Raw genomic sequence first — 17,065 nt, forward strand, 5'->3', positions numbered from 1 at the left:
ATCGATCAGAAGCCTTTAGTATCACTTCAACGCTTCGTTTATCTTCGGGTTATTAACACGTTAACATGTAAACGATTTAATGGGAATTTTCGATAAACGTCAAGAGACGTCCTTATTTAAGTTATTTGTGTAAAATATAAGTGCAAAAATCTACCATATAGTGGTACAAATACAAGGTCTTCAGATGATTAAAGACGCATTCAGGTGACCAAGATTTTTAATGAGATATTTTATTATTTCGTTACATAAAAAATCTACCTTAGATAAAATTGTTCCAAAGCATAATCGTTTCCAAAATTCAATTCACGTGATTTATTAACAGCCAGTACATGAGGCAAGAAGATAAGAGAACTATTTTATGATTTTTTTCAGTAAAATCTGAAAACCTATTCACTATCATAGCCACAATAAACAATGGTTGGCTTTCTACAAATGTCCAGTTTGCAGAATATTCTGCTTAGCAAAGCCTCCTACTGAATTCACAGTTGCTATGGTATTTAAAAACAACGTGAAAACTCCTCGGTAAAGTGGACTTTCTTTAAATTGTTTAGTAAACTAATGCTAAGTTTTAATAGTTAGTTATATTTTATTTCATAAAGTCGTTGGCTTTACATTTCAAAATCTTATAACAATTTTATAGCTTCTAATGTAATGACAATCGTAAAAATTATGCGCGATATAATAGTTTTATCAGTTTTAATTGCTGTTATTCTCACATGCTTTTCTGACAGCTATTAAATAAAAGCATTAATTTCAGTCAAAGTTATTGGACTACACAAAACAAAAGACGCTTGCCTTGAGTCTATTAAAATGACCAAAGTATATGTACTTTCTACTAGAAAAAATTTAAAAAAAATCTATTTCTATCTACCACTGGCGTTTCGCACGGGCTTATTGCTTCGAAATTATATTTACGCGACATTAGAAACCACTATAATTTGTATTTGTCTGTTACATTCCTCTTCTTCTAAACCTACCTCTTGAGTCACTTAGTCCGAAAATCCGCGTCGAAAACCGTTCAGTAGTTTACAAGATCAATGATACATAGGGACAGACAAACAGCGAGATCCGATTTAGTTTTATACTTTTTGTCTCTTGGTGACCTGTAAATTGTTCATTAAAATTGGTATAATTCTGTAGCGACCAATTGGTCTAGACGTCTCAATAATGTTTAACGTTTGCCCTCTTAAACTCTACAGAACTTTCAACTTCTGTTTGCCCTCACTGTTTCGAACCCTAGACAACCTATTCGCTTAATTTACATATCAACAGCCTTTCTCCTTCAAAATTTTAATCTCATCTTGATCAAAGACTTCATGAATTTACTTAAGTGTATTAAAATTAATTTTTCTTTGCTTCAAGTTCAAAATGTTACAAGCATCAAAGCTAAACTCGATTAATTTTATATATCGCGTTTGCTTGTAGTTAATAGATTTTTTAAATGTGACGCAAAAACCATTTAATATTCATTTCGGCGTGGAATTGGTAATACGAATAGCTTTACAAAGTCGTCATGGTGCGTTATCGTGTTCGCTTAAATATTTTTTGCATATATCATTTTGTCGCAAGGTCACGATAGCCTGGTTTTGTTTTTATTGTATTAACTAAAGAAGAATTACGATGAGAGAACGATCGTTACCTTTTGACATTTACAGTTAACTATAGGTGTAACTTAGCCTGATGAATTCGCCTTTTTTAACATATAAATAGGTGTCTGCTTGGTTGGACTTTGAATGTCCCTTATAAATTACTTTTTTGCAATTGAACTTGCAGCTTACAGCTGGGGTGCATTCGCCTCACATATGTTGTATTTTCACTCCACCGCGTCCATTTGTTGAGACATTAAACGAAGACCTTTTGAGCACGTGCTGTTTTTATATCGAACATAAACTGTTATTTTCTTAGTATACGTTAAGTTTACGACTATAATAGTCAAGGTTAACTATCGAAATATCTAAATGGTTAATCGTAAAGTTTTATTATTTAACCGATTGTTACGAAAAATTTACATGCAAATAAAGAATATTCATGCAATAGGTATTAAATGTTTCAAATTTGATTAACTACTGAACTAACCAATTGTAAATTTAATTCAGCAATTTTGGGGGCTTCCAATCTATATTATATGTCTCTTTATAATAATTAACAACTTGGTTGAAGAAAAAATACATGTAGCATCCTAATAACAACCCGCATACAGCATTACAAACCATAACATATCATAACGAAGCATGAACGAGTACTTCATTAAGCATTGCCTGGCATTGCATGTCATTTTACACGTTAGTTCATAACAGCTTCGGATTTCACGGACTCTTTTGATGTCTTCTTATTAAAACATCTTGTTTATATTAACACCAAGTCGTCAAATACCTAATGTATGATTTCAACTGTGTAATTGCCCGATTTCCAGCTACGTTTAACCAATCGTAGATTTTTGGTTCGATAAATGAAATGCGTATCTGAACAACTTAACTTGTGTCTCAATCCGTTGAATAATAGGTCAATCTAAAACTAATGCATTGCCAAGTAGTGACAAAATGAGTGGAAACGTCAAAAACCAAGCATTAATAAGTGTTTTTGAAATGCTTTACTGGTTGTTATAAAGTCAAATATTGTATGGCTTGTCAAACATTCTATGTTGGCATTTCTCTCTTTAAAAAGACCATAGATAAAACAGTTACTTTCCTTAGTAACTAATGATGGCTAATACAAAAAGCCTTCTATAGTGTCGAAGAATTTTTGCTTCCATGATTGTTTTATGTACACAATTTTTATTCATTCATTTTTAACATATGTAAAGTTTTTAATTTTTTTTTTAAATTATGACTTGTAATTCGATTACCAATAAAATATTTGTATTTGTACTTGTATTTGTAGTAAAAATTATTTATTACTAACGTTGCTCGCGACTTCGTCCACGCAATATTAAGACTATATCAGCTACCCTTCAGTGAAAGTGCGGTCGAAATCGGCTCAGCCGCTTCGCAGGTTATCCGGAACAAATGCGGCTTGCTGATAGACAAACAGACATACAGATAAACAAAAAAAATGTGATTTTCGTTATCAGGAACGCCAATACTTCATCTTCCCGAAATCTGGAATTTTTCTTTTGATATTAAATACACTCTAATTTTATCATATGTATAGAAGATAAATAGCAGTTTCAACACCTATACATTATATTATCCGAATTAAATAAAGTATGTCCACAACATACATTGCGGTTTTAATTAAAGTTTGCGGTATTTAGCGTAAAAGCAATCGCGCGAATTATAGGAAAAGTTTGCTGCCGTAACAATTTATTAATTTATTCAATGTTATTACTACATATAAGATAACACCTGATAATTCGATAGTTGATAAATCATTTCTCTTTGTCACGTGTCGCTTATTAGGATTTAGCGAGATAAGAATTTATATCAGCTGGGCGTAACTTTAATATTTAATTGCGGATATTGATTAGCTCGGGCTCGGACCTTCCTTTTTTAAAACATGAAGTCATCACAATTATTAATAAGCCTACTAATTGCCACAAATGTCCATCAGTATGGCCATAAATGGTGTTACTATTAAGTTTTTGTGTTTAGTTATGTATCGCGTACACTTTTACGTAATAGTACATTATATTGAAAAAAAAACTATTTAAAATGAGGCGGTTTGTAAGATGACGTTGCGTCGTGCTTTGTCAAAGGGGAGGACGGTACCACACACGCCGATTGCTAATAAATCACCCTAATGTTTGCTTACGACTGTCGCCTGAAAATACAACTAGTGCATTCGGAGATCGGCACGTTTGCCCCACAGTTTGTCTCAGCATTTTATTGTTTCTACAATCTGTGGAACATTGTGACGAATGTCATAACATGAATCTTTAAATTTAAACAAAACCCAAACTTAGCGGATGTTAGTCGCCAAATTCATGTTATAATATTAGGCTCCCTAAACAGTCATAATAATGTTTTAGAACATGGTTTGTAAAAAAAGCAATCTTTAATTTCCATTGAATTAAGCACACCGAGTATTATCTATATATATACTTCTATACTAATATTATATATTATGCCTTAGATAGCGCTTATCTCCCAGTTTGCTCCGACTTCCGGTACCTCGGCTCATTAATCCAAAGCGACGGCTACATTGACCGTGACGTGACAAATAGAATAAAAGCGGGATGGTTGAAATGGCGACAGGTCACAGGAGTAATATGCGACCCTCAAATTCCACTTAAATTAAAGGGGAAAATTTACAAGGCCGTCGTAAGACCTGTCATGATGTATGGATCTGAATGTTGGGCAGTAAAAGGGACGGATGAAAGAAGACTACATGTGACAGAAATGCGAATGTTAAGATGGATGTGTGGGGTAACACGAATGGATAAGATACGAAATGAGTATATTAGAGGAAGTTTGAGAGTAGCCCCCATAGTAGAGAAGGTTAGGAGTAAAAGGTTAGCATGGTATGGGCATGTTATGAGGAGGGATGAATCGCATGTTACAAGGAGAACGTTAGTTATGAGTGTGGAAGGGTACATCGGTAGAGGTAGACCTAGAAAGAGATGGATGGATTGTGTAAAAGGTGACATGATCAAAAAGGGAGTGATGACTGAGATGACGTATGATAGAGTTATGTGGAGGACAAAAACCTGTTGCGCCGACCCTACGGGAGTAGGATAAGGAGATGATGATGATGATGATGACTAATATTATAAAGAGGAAAGATTTGTATTTTTATATGTATTGAAATAATTCATAACCACTGGGACGATTTCAAAAATTCTTTCACCATTAAGAAGCTATGTTATCCGTGAGTAAAATTGGCTAGTAACATGTTTTTGATTTTTTTATAATTTCACGCGGGTGAAGTCGCGAGCAGTAGCTAGTAATTTATATTTTCGGTCGCAAGCCATCTGTGTCCGACTAACTCCTTAATGACCGTGACTCAATACCGTCGAATGATTTATGTTCATTGTTCACTCAATATCAACGATTTATTTGGGAATCCATAATGGAGAGAGACTGAATGTGTAATTATTTAAATCGAATTAATCAGTCATTATTTACACTTGAGTAGGAAGTAATTTAACATGGGCATTGGACTCTGATTTTACGACTCTATGAATCACAGAGTATTCATTAGAACGGAGCTAAAGTAACTGGACCACGCATCTCATGAACTCATGACTCATCTATCTGTCTCTTTCTGACTTTTAGACTGTTTATATACACGCAGTTGGGTATTAGTGATGATTAATTTTTATGTAATAGGAAAACATTAAAAATATTATTTTTGAGGAAAATAAGATCAGGTAAATTGTATGTTCAAATGGTGACGAAAATACCAAATCAGATGATTGCACTAATATAGGAAATAAATTACAAATGGACTTTGACCAGACTTTTAAACTGATTAGTAACATAACAATGAAACATGAAAAACTTTATCAATATAAAACATTAGCGGTTTCTCGCGACTTCATAGACGTGAAATTAAAATATAATAAAAAAACATGACCTATGCTACTCACTGATAACGTAGCTTTTTATTGGTGAAAGAATTTTTGAAATAAGCCTAGTAGTTTTTGAGTTACTTAAATACATACAGAAATCCAAAAATCCAAATCTTTCGTCTTTACAACACCAGTATAGATATAGATAAAATTTCGAAATACAAATTCTAACAGAAGTTCAATAGAAAATGAGTATAGTAAATATTAAAAACATCGTCTGAGTGTTAACTAGGGAGTTATATTTAAAGCGGTAACAAAACGTTTGCAGGAGAGCGCACTCCAGTTGTTTTTAACTAAATGAGTGTATCGGTTAAAAATAACCGTTTAACTGGATCGCTAACTACAGAGAGCTTCGATACGGTTTATTTCAAGAGAATATGTAGCTCATAATCAGGTCGTAGTTTGTTGGGAAACGAGTCGATACTTTAAAATGCAATGACTCAAGTGAAATAAAATAATATAAAGGGATTGTGAAGTAATCAATTTAATTATTTATAAGTACAATTCAATTTTTAAGAGAAAAATGTAGTTACTTTTTCATGCCAATGAATAAATTCATAAATATTGTACTTCTGGGTACTACTAAAAGGACTCGCGGTTTATTTATGTGAATTAAGAGAAATTAAAATTAAACATAAAAATCGTGATAATTCATTTAAATCTGCATTACACTTTTAACAGTTACACATAACCTTTTTAATTATTTTCTCGCGTTCTTAAGAGTTGCCAGCTCACTTTTATGTAACCTGTTGACATTATAAAAATATTTCAAGCTCAGTTCTTGTAATTACAAATATAGTTATTAGAAAAAAATGCTTTACAACACCGCTTCATTAAATTTACGTTAATTCCGGTTTATTTAAATTTTGTTTTATTATTTTTTTAATATCTAACGCCATTGCTAGCCGTTAAGACCGGACATAGACTTGGCACTTGATATATAACAATTTTTTTTCTTACACATATGAGTACAATATATGTAAATTCTACCAACATGTCAAAGTCACACACACTCGCTGCCGAGTTCCATTTTAGTAATACAATTCTAAAAACGTTTTTCAATCTTCAAACAAATCATTGTCGTAACATTTGTGAGTCGTTTGAACGACGACCAAATGCCACTTAATTACGTAAAGCGTAACGAAACTGTCGTTCGATGTTTTTGTTTGCTTTGGCACGAGCCCGAGACTCGAAGGGCGATCAAATTTTTCCAACATCCGTCCCTAAGATAGCGTCCTCTCTCCGCTCTTATCGAATACTTTATAACTAACGGTTGGTTGCTATTTAAAAAAATGTATCGATGGCCAGTACGCTGCCAGAATAATGCGTTTAAATAAAAAATTACTGGCCATTTTTCTAATGAAGTAATTCAAATGACCTGACACTTGTATGGACATTATTGCCATCTCTCTTTTTAAAGAGAAGTTTTGGCAGCTTTGTCCCAATTTACATCTTATGTTACTAAATACTACTACTTACTTATATGATAAATGCGAAAGTTTAGATGGATGGATGTATGTTTGTTAGCTTGTACCCTAAATGGCTGAACGGATCTGGATGAAATTTGTATAGGTCTAGAACATATTCTACAAAAATACATAGACTACTTACTTTTTTCTTTTTTTCCTCGCGGACTGAATCGTGAGCAAAAGCTAGTATTGTATACATTCATAAGTGTCAATACAATGATACAATTATTGTTATTTGCTTTCCATTGATAATTTCATATAATTGAATCGGCCTAGGGTTCTGTGCGGTCTTCAATGAAATTATAGTTTGTATACCTACATTGTATTAACCAATTTTCTCCTTATTGTTTAATTATATAAGTCGAAATAAACTACGTCCGTCTCAAAACTTCTCGCAGTCCCAGTAAAGAAGTAAGTATCATTTAACATTGAACAAATATTCTGGTTTTGTTTGATTTGTGATATGGCTTGCGTTTACGTTCACGAAATTTTAAGGGCGTTCATCTTTCTGTGGGCTATCAGCAACTTTGTATACAATCGTTATCATATCAGAGTCACACAAGGCTGGTTCGACGCCTGTGAACGTTCGGAGCGCCCCTGCTGCGCTCCCGTCCCCCGCCGGCCCTCCCCGCTCCGCACCATTCCCCGCTTGAAGCCCCTTTTATTGCAGTCTCCATTTAGCCGCCGATGTGTATGGATGTATTTCGCTCGTTCCATAAGCTTTTCGAGTTCGAGCTTTTTATAACCAATTTGTATTGAAGTGTTATCCTCGTTCGGTGCGCTGCATTGTCCCGCGAATACAATAAATAGGTGTTTGTGGTCAGTGTTTCCGAATTATTTTTCGGCTGTGTCTATTGTTCGACGGTTAAACGTTAACGGTTTTTAAGTGTGCATATCATCGTGGTTCTTTTTCTAAACTTTCGTGGTCGTGTTTATATTTCAACATCGGATATTTCAATGGAATGAGTCAAACTGTTTAGGATCTAAATAAATAACAGGTAAGTCGGTTTGAGATTGAAAATTTATTGTTGTCAATTTGTAGTTAGTTGTTACCTTAGTCATTTATTAGTATTTTTTTTAATAAATAAACGTAAATTTTAATTAAATTGAGCTTGTTAGTGGCGTCTGTGATGACATAAATATTTAATTATCCCACGAATCTACGGCGAAGGGCTGTCGTTTGGGTGTGGGGAAATAATACTGACGGGCGTATTCAACTCCGGGCGAGGGGTTGCCTAGCCTACACGGTGCATTTACGATCACAATGGAGACATTTTCATGAGAATATTTTGAACAATTTCTCATGTATATTTTAATAATAAATACTCATCAACGTTACATTTAAATTACACAAATTAAAACGACTGTTGTATTTTGTTTAACCATTACTATTTATAAATGAAATTTTAAAAACAATAAAATGTATTTCCAATACTTTGCAATGTTCAATGCTTTGCAAATTGCTACTCGTGTACCTACCACAATATCTTTAAACATTAAAAAAAAACCTCGAAGAATATGATTCCGGACACGAAATGTGTTATTACGTAAGACATAACTTTCGTAAAAAAAAAAACAACCTTCTACTCTTAACTAAAAACACTTATTTTAATAATCGCATAAAACATTTTTTTGCCTCAACACCGAAGAACCAAATTATCTGCTGAAAACATATTTGAACTTGTATTGACTAAAAATTAAATACAATAAAATATACAAATACCTATGTATTTACAATTAAATATCTCTGTAATCCTGGTACATATGGGAGATAATATGTAACTTAGGTACTTCACACAATGACCCTTATTATCACCGGAAACAATACTTGCAAAAGGCCAGTGCAATGCCTTTGTGCCAGTACAAACTATATTTAAACATTTTAATTTTAAAAATAAAAAATGGACATAGATTTTTTTTTTTCGTCCATTGATTACCTATCACTTGGAGACTAATGTCATATCTAGAGACTGAGTCTAATCCTGTTTTTTGAATAAACCGTTAATTTGATAAGTGGCAGCGAAAACTGTTATATAAAAATAGCTTTAAGAATTTTTAACTAAATAATAGAATGTCGTTATTTTACAGTTAACAAGTTATTTCTTGGTTCGTAACGGATACTCGTTAAACGATCTCAGTATGAGACGCTTTCCTTTAGGGGTGGGAACATCTGCGTTTTCTTACCATAGAGGGACTATGCTTGGATGTTTATGGAATGTTGGATCTACAACCGTTAAACAACTATCTATTTTTATGTATCTGTTAAAATAAATACTGGAATATAAAATACACTTTTCGACTGTAATTTTCGTACAATTGATTGCAGAATTATAAAATTTGACAATAACAAAACTATCTGTTTTTCGATATACTTTTATTGGCGTCAATTGTCTGATATTAATCATTACTTATCGTGTTAGATTAGAAACTACATGAATAATATGTGTTAGATGTAACGATATGTTATATCATACCGACGATGCATGCGTGTAATCTACGAAATATCTGCAAATTACATACTCGTATCAAAACTTTAAAGCTGTTTATATAAATTCCAAGAACAATAGTTCATTTATCAATATACGAGTAAGTAGATATTGAAGTAAGTCATTGTACTTAAGTCAACTATAGTATAAAACTGTAGTACAAATACCATCAAACGTTGAAAAAATCTATTAAGATAGCTTAAGCTAACTTAGACACAAAAAGATGGGTCATCTAACAATCGTTGAAAAACTAGAGGTTTGTTGACATTGTACGAAAGTAGAATTTCACACCTATAATGTTATTTCCGAGTAAAATCGACTGCAGAATAAAAGTGAATCGCTGTCGTTGAACTAAGCGGAACTCGTACTATAAGCAACAGCCATTGTTAGTGTGTGTGAATATTGTTCTGTGTTGCCATCGATAAAATCTTATATTCACTCTTATACTTTTAATTTTTTCCGAGTTACATAAAATCGTAATATCATCGAACGAGTGAAGTACAACAGATAAAAAAAAAGATATTATAGCCATCTTTAGTAAAAAAAAATAGCTTTCATGTTAATAATTCAAAATTACGAATAATATTGCAAGTAAAAAAATCCTCAATTTTAAGGAGACAAATCCGATTATACAAGCCATAAACAAAGGTTATTATGAGATTAACCCAGTAAACGCTTCATTTTTAACTGGTTTATTGTGCACATAGGTATCTAAACTACTTTTTTAATATAAAAAATGTAATTTGACATCGTCATCGCATCAAAATTTTAAGTTGAGGGCATTTAGTTACTTTATTAGACCCATTGTAGTGATTTTATATAATAAACATTAAGCCTATCGATTAATTATAATAATCCAATCCAAATCAAAATTCAGTATTAAATTAATGTCATTTAGCAAGATAAAGCAATAATTTTAAGATATCGGTTTTATCTTTTTTATATTCAAGCTATTCTTAGAAAATCGTCAATGAGTATTGGATTAGTGTGGACTAATCCTTTATTTTTTAATATCTTTTTTTTACGAAATCGAACGTGTTATAAACAGGTAAATAAAAGTTTACTAATGGGTGTAATCTATTAAGGAAAAGGATACCAAAAAACTGAAATGTATAATAAATGAAAATTGAGACAATTACAATGATTTCCATAGGTTGCTTAAATTGATGTTTTAATCACATTATTATTTTAAATACTTAAGTATTTTGTTACTGCACATTAATAAATATTAAAAAAAATTAACAGTTGTTTTGTAGTCTGTACTTAAAATTTACCCTTTCGGTTTCCTAGTACTATATGGTTGTCATAATAACAAAGAAATTAAAGTTTCAAGTTTAGAGAGTCATTTAGGCAACGAAGTGTGAAATAAGAGGAATCTTAATGAGTGGATTGTTAGAGAAAAGTAGAAACACTCTATGTACACTCGAAAGCGGCGAAATTAAATTGAAGTGAAGAAATTTGCGAAATTAGAACCAACGTTCAGGAAGTCATCTTGGTTAATGACGTTGAAAACATTGTTAAAAGACGTCAGAAGAGAGCGAAAGTGATAAAATTATGAATAATAAACATTTGTTTTTTGAATTGCAAATTACAGCTTTCTTATCTTGTCGCGTAACGATTAGAATAACTGGCTGAATATTTTTTTATCTTAAGATTTACTAGCAAATATCAATATTTGTCTCAGTAATTTTATTAAAAAAAAAACACTTTTTAAATTTAAAAAATAAAGAGAACAATGATGAGGAATTCCGTTGATTTAAAAAAAAAGTTAATTGCATTTATATGATATCTAACATTTCAGTAGAACAAATAAATTTTAATAAATGTTAAATAACAATTTGGTTAAACGTTTAGTCATATCTTTTGTGAATGTATTTGTTAATGAATCAGAGTTCTTTATACGGAGTTAATCAATTTATTATGATGGGGAGACAGTTCGATAGTAACATTATTAAAATAGACTGGTAACGTATCGGAACCAGCCAGCTGTGGGTCACTGTCCTTTACATTGACTCTCGCAGCCAATAAATACATTCCGTCTACAGACTATAAAAGATTATTAATATTTGTATACAAGTTTTATAATAATTTTTAACATTATTGATTTGTTATATTTACTTTGTATGATTTAAAAATCGCAGCAAAACTGCATATATTATTAGGTCCATTTAGTAACATATTATCTATAATATATTTTTATTAACCATTATAAAATATTAGTTATCACCCGCGACTCTGTCTGTGCGGAATTAAAAAAGAAACGATAACTAGTCTATGTGTTCTTCAAAACTATAAATCCGAACGAATTCTACTTTCATGCGAATTACAGCGGTATTCGTAGAGACTTTCTAGAGATACGTAGTAAGCATCAGACAATCCAAACTTTCGCCTTTATAATATATAATGTATTATTTATGAATTACTCGTATCATCCGCAGTATACTCTAACATGATTAACATATTTTATATATCCAATTAGGGCGTTGGCACAGAAACGTCACATTTTATTATATCATGTTTTATTCATATTACGCATTCCATCTCTTGTGTTCCTAATTACAGTAGAGGAATGAGCATTAAACAATCGTATCTGAGGCCGGTGACCTTAAGGTCTAAGGCACGTATGTTTGTCATTAATATTTATGGGATGCGTTTCCAGCTAGAGATTGCTTCACCGAAGCTCTATGAGCCACGTGTTAATTAACTGAAGTAACCATTGTTTCTTTACCAGAAAGCGATAAGTAGACATAAATTGCACTTACAGGGAATACTTGTTAACTAGGTAAGTGTTGGTGTGTTTGAAGAAGGCCAAATTAATGGCTTTTGAGAATTACTGAGTGTTTCCAGAAATAGAAAATCAGCGATTTAATAATACACTGCTAATATTAATTGGCAAATTAACAAATGGATTCTAAAAAGACGAAGTATTTGATAAGCATAAAGAGTGAGTTGTTGACGAGCGGACGCGGGTTGTCGGACTCGTCGCGAAACTAACGAGTTTTCCACGAATGCAACCGACCCTATAGTACGCTCACAGAATCGGTAATCTTGACACTAATAACGCATCAATGTCCCTCATATGCATACATTTACATTCCAACTGATTTCTCCGAATGTTTTCTCAAAGAAAATCAACGGTATTTCTATTAATAACAAGTCAATATCTAAATCATCAACACGATGACTCTCAAAACGTATTACGAGATGATGTTTACCTCTAGAGTTTCTCTCGTCTCGATTGTCATTTGATTCGTATATGATTTAGATTAATGTACTTGTAAATTGAGTAAATTTAAATATGCAATGTAATGATGAACACGGGTCACTGCTGTCTACAGTTAGAGTTGGATCGATAGTAAGTCAAGATAAACCGACATTTTGATCGCCCCTCGAGCGTCTGCGCTCAATTGAATGATTCTGACACACATTATGTTGTTAGTAAGGAGTGCCAATAGCTTTTTGTGCGTTGATTTTTTATAACAATTAGGGCGACGGCCTCGAATCAATCAATGTAGCATATTATTTGAAGCTGTTATATATGTATCTTCATTTCTAATCATGAGACTGATTACAAAATTATTAATATGTAGGTCTGATTTGAATGTTTTTCTAAAATTTTACATTAAGTAAGCGGAAAATTCTCACGTGTACTCGTGACCTCGAGACCTTGCTTATAATTTACATTCAACATTTACATTTTAAGAAACAGTACATTGTGATGTTTACATTATAATGTTAAAGTCAAAAACTATAAATCGTGAAAACCCTGCATGTGAGTATGGCACTAACTCGAATTTTTTTTGAAGTCGTTGTCCATGTTTTGCAATATAGTGAACGGAAGTCTCGCTTCCTACAAACACGAAAGACTGTCATTACGATCATTAACTTCAGATCGTGTCTATGATAACTTTCGGAACTTAAACAATTGTTCTCTGTCTGCAAACATGTTTTAAATACGTCATAGGATAAACCGATGTTTGATTTTTTTATAATTTCTTTTGTAAAAAATAAGGTAAGGATGTATTTATACAGTTTGATGAAAGGTTTATGCGTCATCGCTTTCTTCGAATCAATTGAAATGTTGTTTGCATTTAACGATACTTCCCGGCATTCCCTTCTTTGTATTCGAATTCAAGTAACACATTAAACGACTCTTGTTAAACGGTTTTAAATATCTTACAATGTTTTACGTTCCGTCAACCTGTAAAAATTGAATGAATTTCTTCAACGAAATCGTTTCCACTTTAATCATCTTTCAGTATTGTTTGTTCACTGTAAATATAAATTCAATCATACATTACTTATAATGTAAGACGAATTTAAGTTTATTTTTTTGTTTAAATAAGATATTTCGAAAAGCCTTTCATGTACTTCACTATTGAGCAAGTCCGCAAGTATTAAGGTTTCTCGGTCCAGTTAACCCTGGCCTGAAATCTCAGTAATGTTTTCATCTTGTCATTCAACGTCGTTTGTAAGGATTCATCTGTCAGTTTTGTTTACATGTAAATTTAATTTACGACAATATAATTTTTATTCCTACATTTGTAATTCAACGATATATGAATGTAGCCTGGTTGATAACCTGATAAAAGGTATAGAGGAAGGCATATGTCCAGCAGTGGGCAAAGAAAGGCTATTGATGAACTAAATTTCACCACTATCGTCATCATCTCTATTTAGATTTACCTATGTATGTGGTTTTTGATTTGTACCACTGTTCACAAAAGTGTCTTCTTAAATCACTACGATGAAATCTTCTCACAGTTCTACATATATGTATTTACTAGCTTTCGCCCGCGACTTCCGCGACGAATTAAAAAAAAAACTAAGTAGCCTATTTGTTCTTCCAGACCATCCTCTACATCTATGCCAAATTTTATCAAGATCCGTTCAGCCGTTTACGCTAAACTCTAACAAACATCCATTTATCTAAACTTCCGCATTTATAATATTAGTCAGATATGATGTTTAATTTCATTTGTTTTTTTGTTACATGTCTGATTTGTTTCAAAGAGTCAAATTACACCAATAGGGTATAAACGATAGTAAAAAGGGTCGTGTAACATTAACTTCAATTAAGGTTCCGAATCGGTCCATTAGTTGATCCGTCCCTTCGTCGCCGTGTAATAAAATCGCACGTTATGCGGGACCTATATGACGTCTCTAATATAGGTCATACGGGCTCTAATATAGCGGTAAACCTTCTATTTATACCACTATCACGTTCCATTTATAGTTAGTATAACGTAATATGAAAATTGACTAAAGCCTTCATACCTAGACTAAATAGACATTTAGTCCAGTTAGTATTTTGCCGTGCAATGCAAATGATTTACTATAGTACAAATAAACTATCCCAAAACTCTCTCTCTCAAGTCTCGCTTTGATTCCTATAAGCTTATAATGGAGGTGCGCACACTACTCGATTTTTAGTCGTGCAACTAAACAGTTGAATTGCGCAACAATCGACAATCGCCCAACTATTGTGGGATAGTATAGTCAAAGATGTGATTTAAAGTAATCTTTTAGATATAAAGCAATAACTGCCGAAATCCTCATTTGGTATTAAAAATGTACTTCTAGCGTCTGTTTAAGTTGACCTCCAAAAATCATTGGTACAAATATCAGGTGCTAGTACCTCGAGCCATTAGCCCTAGGTTTTTAATTGTTAGTACTTTACCAGTTTGACGTTCCATAATTTATACCTATAAGCGTTGAATTAGTCCTTAGGCGGTACACGACAATTTCACACGCAAAGGTTGAGAAGTTGCCCATGAACTCAACTCCTTGTGTTAATACGTTGAACCCTAGATTTAGTTAATTATTATTTTATATTCTACTCATTTATATTTAATCAATATTTATAATTTGAAAACGCAATAGTTTAAATATTAAGTTGTTTGGGTTTTTCATATTTAGAGAAGTAACACAAACCAACATTGATCTTCGAAATGTAACAGACGACCACACAGAATACAGGCGTGAAATGGAAGCAATTCCGTGTTTCGTCTGATGAGTGTGGTGCCGGAGGCCTAATTTTAGTCCCTTTCTCTTTACCACCCTTTTTTTATAAAAAGAGGATGGGAAGAGGAAGTGGATTTGACGGTGGAGGATATGCATAGGAAGGGGAAATGTCCTCTGTCTCCTCCTCCGTCGGATAAGGGTAGGCAACGCATCTGCAATTGCGGATGTCTATGGGCAGCGGTCGCTTCGGATTGAGGTGGCCGCTTGCTCGTTTGCCACCTAAGGTTATAAAAAAAAAAATTAAAGCAAAAATTTTATTGTTGTATTTTAATAACATAATAAGATTTTTTTTACTGAAATACAAAATAGACTGTTAGTCCACTAGACCTTTAATAGTGGTGGTTTTTTTTAATTCTTATCGTCCTTTCTATCTTCATAAATATTCCAAGATTGTGTTTCCGTTGCGAAAGGATCGTAAATGGTAAAGTATAAACTCCTTTAAACACTTGTATTTTTAAACTCGTTGAGTTTAAGCCTTCGTGAGTCAGAAGTGCTTTGCAGTTTTTATTAACATCGAACTTGAAATTGTTTTACGTGCAATTGCAGACTCTTTCCTAAAAATACAACTTATAACGAATTGACAGATTTAATATTTCTTTAACAAAAATTAGTGTCGTAGAGAAGAGATTGAATGGTATGAGTATTTAAATTTACATTGGACGCTAGTGTTCAACACTGGCATGTTTTATTTTGCTTTTAATCCCAAACATATCTTCGTCTATACGTTCCGCTAGAATCTCTATAGCAAGATTTCTTTATTGATTAAAGGAAATCAATAGTAATTTTTTATTCAAATCGGGCACATTACATTCTCAATCTTATAGCCGCTAGTAATCATGTTACGCACTATCGATTCGATAGACATATGAAACCGTTAGAGTCGGCTGTAACCAATAAATCGCTTTTAATTGACACATACCCGTTGACCTACTTATATTAGAGTAGACACGTGTTGCCCAAACTGGTTGATAATTTACCAACTTTACTATGAAAATAGTATTTGCATTCAATATTGGCGTCTTCACAATTTATAATCCTTTAATATTTTTGGTGAATTTTCCAATAGACTATTTTCAGCTTCAATAATATTGTTTAGATTTTATAAGGTATTCGTCTTGTCTCATGAGAAAATATTTTGGAAATGTAAAATGTATTTTGGAATTTGAACACTTTAATTAAAATGTTATTTCTCAGGGGTAATTCTTTAAAGTAAATGAACTTTGCTTCAAGTGATTAATGGACTATTTAAATCTAATAATAGTACGTCTTGTGGTTAGTAATCTCTGTGGAGGAAACGACACTCAATGAGTTGTTAGCATTGGCTAGGAATAACCTAAAATAACCCAGTTTTCCTGTACAAATTACACAAAATATTATGTGTCATTTATACTCTGTGACGCATGTTGTATTAGTCGAGTTAACTTCACTCTCATCATCTCCCCACCTTATCCTACTCCCGTAGGGTCGGCGCCGGGTTTTCGTCCCCCGAATGTCTTAGTCATCACTCTCTTTTATCATGTCACCTTTCACGCAATCCATCCATCTATTTCTAGGTTTATCTCTACCGGTGTATCCCC

General features: G+C 32.7%; 1 protein-coding gene across 5 annotated transcripts in view; it reads left to right on the top strand.

Moving 5' to 3' along the window:
* LOC106104648 (tyrosine-protein kinase Src64B) overlaps positions 1-17,065 on the top strand; it is a 68,079-nt gene that overhangs the window by 13,540 nt on the left and 37,474 nt on the right. For 2 of the 5 annotated variants that reach the window (XM_013284761.1, XM_013284766.1), the window contains exon 1: positions 7,659-7,976. The exons of the other annotated variants lie outside the window; for them this stretch is intronic. The gene's annotated coding sequence lies outside the window, so the exon portion shown is untranslated. Of the gene's footprint in view, positions 1-7,658; positions 7,977-17,065 lie in introns of those variants that run through there. 5 annotated transcript variants of the gene reach the window in all.

Source organism: Papilio polytes, unplaced genomic scaffold (assembly GCF_000836215.1).
Source record: "Papilio polytes unplaced genomic scaffold, Ppol_1.0 DF823510.1, whole genome shotgun sequence".
NCBI lineage: Eukaryota > Metazoa > Arthropoda > Insecta > Lepidoptera > Papilionidae > Papilio > Papilio polytes.